Raw genomic sequence first — 11,815 nt, 5'->3', positions numbered from 1 at the left:
TACTTCTTTGGTTCGTGTGAAGCCCAGTACTCCGAGGACTTTTTTCTAAAGACCTTTTTCTAAAACTGTCTATGATTAACGTTCTATTGGTGAAAAATCTCGGGGTTTTTTTGAAGCAGCTGAACCGTTTATTGCAAGTTTGGCCTCAAAATTAGAGTTTCTTTTTTGACCGAAGTCCAAGAGGCTGGTATTTTCTTTCTTTTCTCCTTTATCCATCCAACGCTCGAGTTAATGAAAGAAGATAACTTTTATGTTTTGTCAAAAACCATCAATTTGTTTTCATGTCGATACCTCATGTAACTTCTTTTTATGTTACCTCAACGAAAGCTTTGTCAAATCGCCTAGGGAATTTTATTGAACTGCATTTTCTTAGACGGCCCCAAGAGGCATAGCGAGGCATTGTGAACCATCGCTGAGTAATCCCAGCAGATATCTCTGTTCTTTGTCTCGTTTTTAGAATAAACAATACTTATTGTCATAAAGTTCTTCTTGAAAGAGTAAACAAACACCTCTGACCTCGAGTCGGGGAATACTGTATTTTGTTGGCCTCGCACATTGTTTATTATCGTCGTCGAAGATGAAAATGGCTGCCTACCACGTGGACGGGTAAGTTTCAATTCAATAATGTTTATAAGATTTCATGAACGCAAAACGTCTTTCCGACGTTCAAATGTGCAGTGTTATTAATTTTTTTAAATCTGCAGTGCACTCTTGTGATTTAATTAATCTTTTAAAGAAAGACATCGTTAGTTGATAAGATCGTTAGTTTATAAGAATACCGGAGTCAGGGAAAGTTTTGATAGATTTTGTTACTCGTTCATATACTGAAAGACGTTTTCTTTTCAATAATCTTGTGCAGTTGAGTTACACTTTACCGTGAAAGAGCAGAATTTAATCAAATTTTTCTCGAGACATCTTAACGTTACTTGTTTGCTAGTTATTTTGAAAACACCTCCTCGATTTGCTTTAATGAACGAAACAAATGAAGAAGTTTTATGCAAACCATTAAATCTTTAATAATTAAAAGTATTCTACGGTCTCTTAGCGTTCTACCCTGCTAGAAGTGAGTCAAATATAAAGGGACTCTTTTTCCCCCTCTGTCCAAACAGACTTGGTATTATTAATTGCTGTTAATTTCAAATACCCATTGGGTTGTCGCTGCATTAATCGGTAGCCGTTTTTTAGTTAGCGTCCTTTTGAATTTTCTCGTTGATACAGCCGTTAAAGTCAAATTTAATGTAGCTCAAATCTGCTAAATAAAATTCGATTTAGAGAGGGGGCGACAAAATCATACTGCTTTAAACGATGTTGTCAGTAACCGGGCAACTTTTTGACGATCTCACACAATTACTGTAAAAGCTGCTTCAAGCTCCTTCCCTCTTTAAGGCCCCACCTTCTAAAACCAAAATTCTAAAAAGCCTCCTAGCTTTTCGTCAGAAATGTCAATTAAAATTGATAATTCTAATAAAGATGAGAACATGATGATTGAAACATTGCATAAAGATGGGAACACGACTTAAGTCCTCATTAAAACATGATCTATAACCATTTCGTTAGATTTTAAAGGCTGCTAGTATTAGTTGTTTTTATTGATGTATAACAGAATAAGCAAGGCAAGAAAATTGTACCTTTATCTTGGACTTTTCATAAGCGCCTCTCTGGAATTTTAAAAGTCAACGAATCCCTGGAGTTAATTGATCTTCAACTGTATTGGCAAAGATTTAAAAGAATCATCTTTGAAGAAAAGCCCTAGTCTTATTTGAATGTTCTTCAAGACAGGTGAACAGGGACCGCGCACTACTCTAAAAATGGAGGGGCTGAAATGGGTGTGACTGAAATTTTTTTTAGGCCACGCCCTTTTGAACGCCGGAAAACGCCCATTTTAAAGAATGCTTGCTTATTTCTATTGAATTTTTATGAAGAGTCTGGTTCAGAGAAGATATCAATAACCCTAAAAATAGATATGATTAGCTCGAGGGTAATAAAAAACCAAGCTAACCAAGTTAGAAAATACATCATATCATTAAACAAGATGAAACGCCTAGAAAAATAACAAAAATGGTTCCCAGGCAATGAGAACTGCTACTACATAGGGGTAAACTATCCCAAGTTGCGTTAGAGTAAACCTTCAAAAAAATTTTCTAGCCTATTATTGCAAAAAAGTAGGTGGGCTATACCCCCCGCTAGCCCAATGGCTGCCCGGTGCCTACAGGTGAATATATCAAATATATACAAGTTTAATATATAACTGACTAAGCACAAAAAAATATGTCATGGCATTATCTCGGCATAATTTAATATTAGTTTACCATGTGGCAATCCCACTACTACAATCCTTAATTACTACCGCCACTGATTTCAATTAGCTGAATTTGGTTCCAAATGTTCGTGAACTGTAACTTTCGTCAATGAATTACGTGTAATCGCTTCAGACCCTCTGTTTTATCCAAGAGATTATTTTGTAGGATCCGAAAAGTTGTCGGTGACATTACTGAGATGACACGTTCCCTTAGTTAACTACGGATCTCTAACACAACTTGGAATAGAAATGAGGCGATAAAAGAAGCTTAGCGAGGGTTGGACTTTAGTGGAAGCCCCAGATGTCATGAAATGAGGCAATGTAGTAATATGTTTAGCCCATTAAAAATTTTAGATCTTGTAAAAGCTTGGATCCAACTCCAGCGTTATGAAAGACTAGGCTATGTCAGAAAATCTTTGGGTTTTTTGCGCTAATTCAGTACTACATTACTCTATTAATTTAATTTATCATGGATAAATTTTTTAAAAGTATTTGGAAAATATATGGGGAAGGTAATGACCTCCACACCTCTTTGGTGCCATAAGTTGTTAGAGAGGAATAATTTTCTCAGGGTCAAAAATATAGGATCAAAAGGGGAACAATTTTCTATAATAGGATCAAAAATTATCTTCCCCTGTCCTTCCTACTTCAACATGCTTTACAAAAGTTCTTCAAAACGTAGAAAAATCTTTCAAAAGCGTTGGAAAGATGCAAGAAGTATTTTGGAAAAAAATTCAGTAAACTATGTACGGATTCGTTAGATAGTTAGGACAGAAATGCCATATTTCAACTTTCCCAGAATTGGCTCAAGATTCGAAATAAAACATCGTTATAAAAAAGGTTAATTTCCTTTCCAAAGTGCCAATGATGCATTTCGACCTCAACAGTTGACAAATGAGTGTTTTTGTAGCGAATCTTAACTAGTGAAAATATGTTTTGATATGTCGTTTCTCAAATGGAGTAAAATAAATTTCAAATTTAAAAATGACTTTTCTTCCCACATGTCGATTCTTATGCAAAAGCTTGTTAAGATTTAAAAGTCATATTGCTGGCATTCCTGAAGAGGAAGCTTCTATTGTTTGCCTCTGCCAATCACATTAGAGATTGGGGGGGGGGGGGGGGAGGGGGTGGGAGACGAAAGCCTTCAGCATGCTACGAGTCGATACAAAGTTGAAAAGACTTTTGGAAATAATTGGGAATTCATTACCAGTGTATTAAAATTGTTTTAAAATATATCAACTAACACGAGCAGAAGCATACCTAGCCTAACATATATCTTTCATGTGATTTTTCATTGTCTTTTACTTTTTTCTACTTGGGTATAGTGCCTCTTTTCCATACTTTTTCTGTCCTATCTTGATGACATTATTAGCCCCCTTGGCAAAAATTTCTCAAACATGGTCAGATAGAACTGCACATTAGAGTGTGTAGGGATTGTAAGTTTTGGTGCTTAATGGTTTTTCAACTTTTATTGATTCTTTTTTCAGAAACACCATAGGGCATCCACAGAATAGCTGGATACACCCCACAACAATCTGCTGCTGCCATAACTAACAGAGAGTGCCTTAAAGGTAAGCATGATTGGGCTAAAATATCAAACTAACGCTTTGATATGTTATCACATCGGTTTAATGTCAATTGAAGCTCAAATTCAAGCGTCAATAACAGAAACTATTATTTTCTATTGTGATTTGGTTCAGAAAACCTGTTTGAGTATGCTTATGGAACTTATATATTCAGTGCTCCCTGTTATATATTAATATGCTCCCGTATCTTTATGACGTAGAATTTGGCTCTCATTTTTAGGGTGAAAATTTGGTCATTTTTAGTCCATAATAGGGTCCTTTATAGGGTGTCTGGTTTTATTCTCTCCTCACTAAAGAATTATTGGAAAGTAGTATCGTTTTTCAGTGTTCAGGAATTAGACCAGAACCCCATTAGTGCCTCTCTGGTACCCTAAGTTTTAAAGGCGATGCGACGAAGATAATAATTAAGGGATTCCCAATTGAGTAAAATTATGACTATTGCACAAGTCCGGTGCAGCCTCCCTTTGCCTCTCCTGTGCTCCTCTCTAACTGGTCAAATTAGGAGGTGTGCAAGTTAAATTGCTTTAAGCATGCAAGGTATGCTTTTCTAGAGTGATTGTTCGATGTAAGTCATGTAGAAGGCTAGCAAGCTTATTACTTTTAACCAAAAGAATTAAGAAACTGCAAATAGCTTTTACATTTATCTTCCCAGGTGTGTGCAACTGGTTTAGTGTGAACGTTTTATAATTTTATATGATAAATACATACAAAATGAAAAAGCTTGTTAGTACGTATGCTGTGATGTTGGTAAAAGAGCTTACTTGAGGATCTCTGAGAGCCACACCCTTTAAAACGCAAGCACAACTTAAGAGATAGTCAAGTATAGTGAAAAAAGGCCTCAATGTGAGATGGGATTCGGAAACAAACACAAAACAGGTTGAACAGATTGAAAGCAACTCTTTCCTTTAAAAATTAGAAGTTAGAAATCTTGGAGAGAAAGAAAATTTATTATACAAAAACAGACAAGTTCAGACAAAGTCTTTTTCTTTTTGACTAAAATTTATCTTCTGGATCCATAATTAAGACAGCTCATTTCGGAAGAATTAATTTCTTAGTTTTTTTTGTTATACATTGAATTTGATTTTGGTCCTTTAGTTGCATATTTGTTGTTGTCGTTCTTTGCAATCTGTGTGTCAGAGTCTTTGCTTGCACTATCCAGAACCGGAGTCCCTTCCAGTCTCAATCAGTAGTACCCATCAATGGCTAAAAAATTGATTTTATCTTGTCTTTACAAACGCGAAAATGATTTCTTTTTCGTACTTTACATTGCCAAAAAAGCATGGTCCTTGCTTGAGGCTTAAGAAAATTGACTGAAGAATAACGCATTGACGTAGCTTATAATTCTTTAAACCCAGTTAACCCCGTTATAACTTGACTTTGAACACCATTAAAAAACTTCCCACCAAACCTCAGGGTAGCTAGCCTTAAATTTTAAGGCATCTGTTATGTCCATAGGAAAATGATCTTTTGCCTTCAGGTATTCCAGTAATATATTAAACATTTGAAAGAGATCGGATGTGTTTTAGAATAAAGGTGCTCTTGATGGGAAAAGATGTATGCTATTACTCTGCTGAAATCGACCTAATGATGAGATTTTGATTAAATCGATCGAAGTTAAAATTTTGAAATAAAAATTTGATTTTTTTTCTTAAGTTAAAGATTGGGGCTGTTATCGTCTGATAAAACCCCTGCCCTCAAAGCTCTTTTGATCTCTCGAATACGTTTTACGTTTTTAGTTGCTTGTATTTTTTATCAATGACGGAGAAAGGAGTTTAAAAAAAGACTACTTAAAATCTTTGGATTTAGAAGACCATAAATGAATTGTTAGTGAGTGGCTTCGACAGGAACAATTATACGGTTATGTCCTTAAAGTGGAATTTTTATGCTACAAAGTGCAATAATCATTACCTTTGCTAAGTTTAGCATCCTAAAATTATAACTTTCATGGCAGTTTCCGTGCACCTTATAATACTTGAGAGGGGCAAATGGGAGTCTGGTCTCCTTCCTCGACACTGACATATCAGACAATTGGCGTCAGATTATTCCGCAAAGTGAGAGCATACTCAGACTTTAAATTCTGCGATATTCTTGAATTTGGATGCAAAAAACTCTTCTTTGCTTTGACCGGTACCAGTTTGTCCCTACCACCAACAATCGGCTAGTCCCCCCCCCCCCTTCACCCCCCCCCCCAGCTCTTCCTCTCTTATCAAGTTTGTTTTCTTATTCGACCTATGTAGAACATTTTTGCCTCTCTCTGGCTAGGCCTACCAGGGCTGGAAAATGTCCGGCAGCGCCAGGAAATTTTTGCCGCAAATTCATTGCAGGAAATTGTTGATGTTTGCCAGGAAATTTTTAGCGTGAAATCTCCATTGCTTGATTTTAATATGAACATTAAATTCATGTTACAATTTTTCTACGGAATGCTGTTTTCTTGTGATATACATACTGTTTTCTTGCGATACACATACATAATGTATAATTTTTGTTCTGCACTACTAACAAAAAACGAATATTAGCTTTCAATCATCTGGTATTATAAGCGTCTGTTATGCCAAATTTCCGTGCATGATTTTCAGCTACTAATTTAATTTCAGCAAGCTAAAACAAAGTTCATTCCTTTTTTACATTATTAACCATTCTAAATATGTAAAAACACTTAAAGACAGCCAATCTTGTTACGTCAATTGTTTTGGAGGTGAATATGCCCCAAAACCTGTGTGGATGTGTCCATTATTATTCATATTTTTCTACTGGCATTCGCATATATTTTTCATCACTTGCGTTATAGAATGTAAGCGTTTTGGTCTTAAATATTTGCCTCTAGCACCACCCCTGATTTAAAAATTTTATTTTAACCATTGAAAAATAAAATAGTATTCTTACATGTTGTATGAACTACTAGCTTTGATGATAAACCCACCCAGAGCGAGATATATAGATAATACTTATAAAGTATCTAGTTTGCTAGTACAAATATGAAATTTGATCAAAGTTATTATAGATTTTCAGATCTACTTTCTTTAACCTTGAAAACAAACTATAAGTATCGTGCTTGATCACGTTCTCCTTGATCATCTAATACAGTATAAACAAAATGATTCCTGTTCGAATAGCTATGATCAAGACTGCAGGACCAACAATTAGTTCTTTGTAGTGTGACAGTTTGTTTAAGGACAAATTTTGAAACAAATCAAGCAACTTGAAATATCAATTTCAGTGGCTGGAAACTTTCTCGAAGCTTCGCAGGAAATCTTGAATTTTTTATTTTGCTGCCAGGAAGAAAAATTCTTTTTCAAGGCCTGCTACCAACCTTCAGTGAGATTTCCTTGCAATGATACTTTTTCTTCAGTTCATATGTCGACATGCAAATCTTCTCCCTTAAACTTTTGTAGGGTAAACATTTATTTACATTTTAAAAAGTGACACCTTTTTTGCATTCCAGATGAGGAATCGGATTCAAACGATGATTCAGTCAGCAAGACAACTCGGGGCAGTCAGAAGAGTACTTTGGCAAACAATAAACTAGCAGAATCATAACCAAAAGGGATGCTGTCTTTTATTTCCACCAAATGATTTGAAGAGATACGCTCAAAGGACAGCAGCCTACATTGACGGAGACAGGCATTTTAGCCTCGGTATGGCAAAATAAGAACGAGAATGGCCATGCAGTGGTAAAAATGTTTTTCCAAGTACTCTTTAAGCCCAAAATGATTTTCTGTCATTTGCATGTTTTTATTTTTTTCAAACCCCTGGGATCAACATTACTGCTTGGGATACACTAAACCCCCCCCCCCCCCCGGGTCAGTGCATTTACACAAATGTTTTGCAATTCCTACACTCTTTGATTTCTTAGGGAACCGTTTGTGCTGTAACCCCATACACTGGCATTTTTGTTTCTACCTTGCATTTCCGTACAGTAAAAGTAATGATTGTACGGTTTGACAATTATACGGCCAGAGTTATCTGAATCTTTAATGTCTGCAGGTGACAAGATCATTTCTCTGCTTAGATATTTTTAGGGGAGGCTTGTAGTACCCCTTCCCTTGCATTTGCACCAGTGTCGCATTAACCACTGGACATCCTATGCACTGTGCCCAGTGCCCCAAATATAAGAAGGACTTCAAATTTTCTGAAATGATCGGATTTTCTTTGAATCTTACCCTGCGTGCTAGAGTCTCCATTATTTAGTCTCGGAAACATAGTTTGAAACTGGTCACAGAAATAACTGCAGCCGCTACAATGCTTTATCCCCGGATTCATGAGGCTCTGGTAACCAAGGTAAAAGGGTCTATGATCTATCCAGTTTTTAGAAAATTGTTTTTTGCTTCATTGATAATGGAAATAGAAATTTATGTCGAAAGCATAACAAGCAATCTATAACTGGACTACTACTTTAGACATAATAGAATTATTGACATATTGTGTTTAACTTCAAGTCAGTTTACTTGTTTCTCTTAAAAATACATGTAATCGTTTTAAAATGATTAGCTTGCTTATTTCGTTATTTTACAAATCTTTATCGATAACATATCTTTCTTTGACAACAAGTATTTCAGATTAGTGCATCTCTCCAAAAATGTTGTTTCAATAGGGACAGAAAACAGAGTGGCCGACAGAGCTGCAGCCCCTTAATCAGGTAACGTTTATCCCTTTTCCGTCTCCATTCGGGCAGTTTCATCCTATGAAGCAATGATTTTCGGTCAAGACCCATACTTAGCCCCCCAAACCAGGTGTGTAGAGCTATGGGGCTCAGGGGGCTGAGCTCCCCCTGTTAAAGCCGAAAATTGGCAAATTTCTACTTTCGCTATTGTTTTTTGCAACATTTTGTGCAAGTGCCCCCTTGTAATTTTGATAGCACTACACCACTGCCCCAAACCATTTTGCGAATTGCAATTGTTAAACTCGTGACTAAAATAAACTGTGGTTGATTAGGGGCTCTAATTTTATTCTGTCCCCATGACCTGAAAATTCTTATTGCCTCCATTAATAACTGCAAACAAACAACTAACATAAAACCAACTGACCCTTGTTAAATCTTGACGATTGAATTGACTAAACTTCCCCCGTATGGGCGGTTCTTGTAATTGTAGAATCAAAACATAGTAGAGTAAAAACCCACGAACAAGAACCTAGTGCTATGGAGAACAATAAGGAATTTTAGAAACTACTTAAGGAACATTTTCGATGACATTTATCTTAATATTTTACCTGAAACTTTGAATATAATTAGGTAGAACTGTTCTTTTTACATCTGTATTCTTACTTTTATCGGATTCATTTTTAACTGAAAATATTTAGGGTATTAGCATTAGGGCATAGGACACAGGACACACATTAATAACAGCAGTTTCAACTCGTTGAAGTGTATATCCTGTATAAATATTCGTCTTATTATTATTATATATTATATATTTTCTCAATTAGCCTAAACAGGCTCTTATATGAATTGTACTAAAAAAGAATTTAGTGTACCAAGGTTCTTAAAATAAGTTCTTCTATATATGTAGCAAAATCATAATTTTCATATCATGCAATAATATTATACCTAAAGACAGTACAGACTCAACAAAACAAATATATACTTTAGGAAACTCGTAGCAAAATCTCTGAAATGGCAATTAAAAGACAAGGTTAATGTGTTGAAAACGTGGAATAAATTGAAATTAAACCTTTTTAAAAAATAAAACTTTGCAAATGCTGAATATTAAATGGAGATATTGTAATGATAGCAAAAATAGACACAGTTTTGTGTTTTGGCTTCGAAGAAAAATTTTCTTGACAAGTTAACATGAGATATGAGCAGATAATGATACTCTATTCGACAGTTTCCATCTACAAACCTATACAGCAGCCCCACTAGTAAAAACGTTACTTGAAACTATAGCCTGAAAAAGGTTCTTGTATGGAAGAGGCCTAAATTTGAAATTTCAGCCTATTAGGTTCATAAAATCCAGGTTCTTATACGCGGGTCTTTACTGTAATACAAAGAGATGGCCTGGCTGTTGAAAGTTGAGAAGCCTTCCTCTCCTTTCTACTTTCTATGCATCGATGTTATTGGAAATATACACACAGGCTTTGCAGTACTCTGTTCGTAATTGTTCTCTCAAGTCACTGGGGACATTTGCTAGAAAAGGCAAAGCCTTCAAAAACCAATGTATTCATTCTACACAATAATGGCAGGATAAGCTTGAAACTTTTCTCTCAATCATTGCCTAAGTTGTATAAATTCTACTTGCAGGTCTTCTTGGAAAGTGACGATTCCGTTCAAGAGGGTTTGCCTGATCAAAGCACACATATCTGGTAGGGCCGTGTCTTACAGCATAAGCATCGCTATCGACATCTCAGCTCGACCCAAGAACTATATGATTGTAAAGCATGTAAAAAGAGCCGGTCTTAATCAGATCTTAGCTTTTTGTTTTTCAGTTTAAGAGAATACAAGTAATCTTTAAAACTGATGCACGTCTACCCCCACTGAACAGAAAACCAGCATCGTAGCATACCATTTCCGATTAACCGTTAATCGCTCACCTCCAAAACTCCTCCATTTGAATGGCTTCATTTTAAACAAAAGCGATCTCCTTTTAAGATCGATTATGTTCTTAATGACTACCCAGTTTGAGCGAGGAGAGAACCTCCCCAGCCAAGCCTCTAGCTTTACAAATCGTCTATGAATTTCTTTTGTTAAATGTGAGAAGTCTTTGAATTGGTAGTTTGCTCAAGAGAAGTATTTTTTGTAGCTTCGTTATTCAGCCGATTTTTTCGTTGAATTGTGAAATGATGAACTGAGACATTAACCTCTTCGTGTATATTTTTCGTTTATTTTTCCTGCTTTTCCTAACTTGGAAAATTGACAGTTTTCGCAAGCCGGTCACTACATTCCTTTCTTTACACAAAGAGAGCCTTTTGTCTCCGATTGAATAGGCAGTGTTTCAACTAAATGTTGCATTTCTGGCAAAAGTATACAGTGTATCAATTTATGCGTTATACCACAGGATGCAGGAGATTGTGCCCGTTCTGTTGGTTTTTTCGCTGAGACGATCGGACCATTTTTGACAAAGTTATTCCACTTTTTCTCAGTTTTGACCGAGGGGGATTCAGGATTGCACAAAGCAGTTCAGAAAAAACAATAGGCTTGTGATTCCCCGAGTTTGTAAAGATCTCAGTTTTTGGTGATTTACTCCTAAACTAAAATAGCTATGAATTTCTAGTTTAATTCATAAGACGGGCCGTTCGATGCTCGATTTTTTGAGCCATTTCCCGTATTTTTAGGACCAGTTTTAGCCGAGTTATTAAGGATTTTGTTTCGAAAATCGCCAAAAAACGGTTTTTTGGACTTTAAAAATCGAAAACAGCTGATAAAAATCTGCTGATACTTTCTAAAAATCGAGGCAAAAATCACCTAAATTCTGATATATAGCTTTCTCTGTTTGAAGCTCGCGTTTCTTTTTAAAATCGATTTTTCTGAAAAGTGCACTTTTCAAATTTTCTCAAATTTGCATCGCAGCGTCAAGGCCTGTACAAACCCGTAGATGCGGTGGCGGCCGACACTTTTTACTGAAAAACGGTATTTTCTTGGAGTTTTAAAGCGGGGGTAAGCATTTAACGTGCTAAACATGCACTTTAAAGTCGCTTTTGATGCGATTTTACCGTTATTTCTTGGTTTCAAAACATTTTGAAAAAATTTAGTACATGTCACTAGCCGCCCGTAGCCCTTCAGGCTCTAATGGAGAGAAACACATGAAAATCACTCGATTTTCCCATTTTAAGCGTTTGAGTCGATAAACAGCCGTTTACACACTCTCTTCTTGCATGTTGAATCTGTTTAATCTTTTACAAAGGGATTAATTGCAACAAAATCTTTGCAACTTCACTTTTCCTCGATATGAAGGTCTGGGAATCCCCTTCCATTGGCATATTCAGGCTTGCAAAC

Source organism: Rhopilema esculentum, chromosome 11 (genome assembly GCF_057945365.1).
Source record: "Rhopilema esculentum isolate cy_ngs chromosome 11, ASM5794536v1, whole genome shotgun sequence".
Classification (NCBI taxonomy): Eukaryota; Metazoa; Cnidaria; class Scyphozoa; order Rhizostomeae; family Rhizostomatidae; genus Rhopilema; species Rhopilema esculentum.
This window is presented reverse-complemented; position numbering follows the sequence as displayed.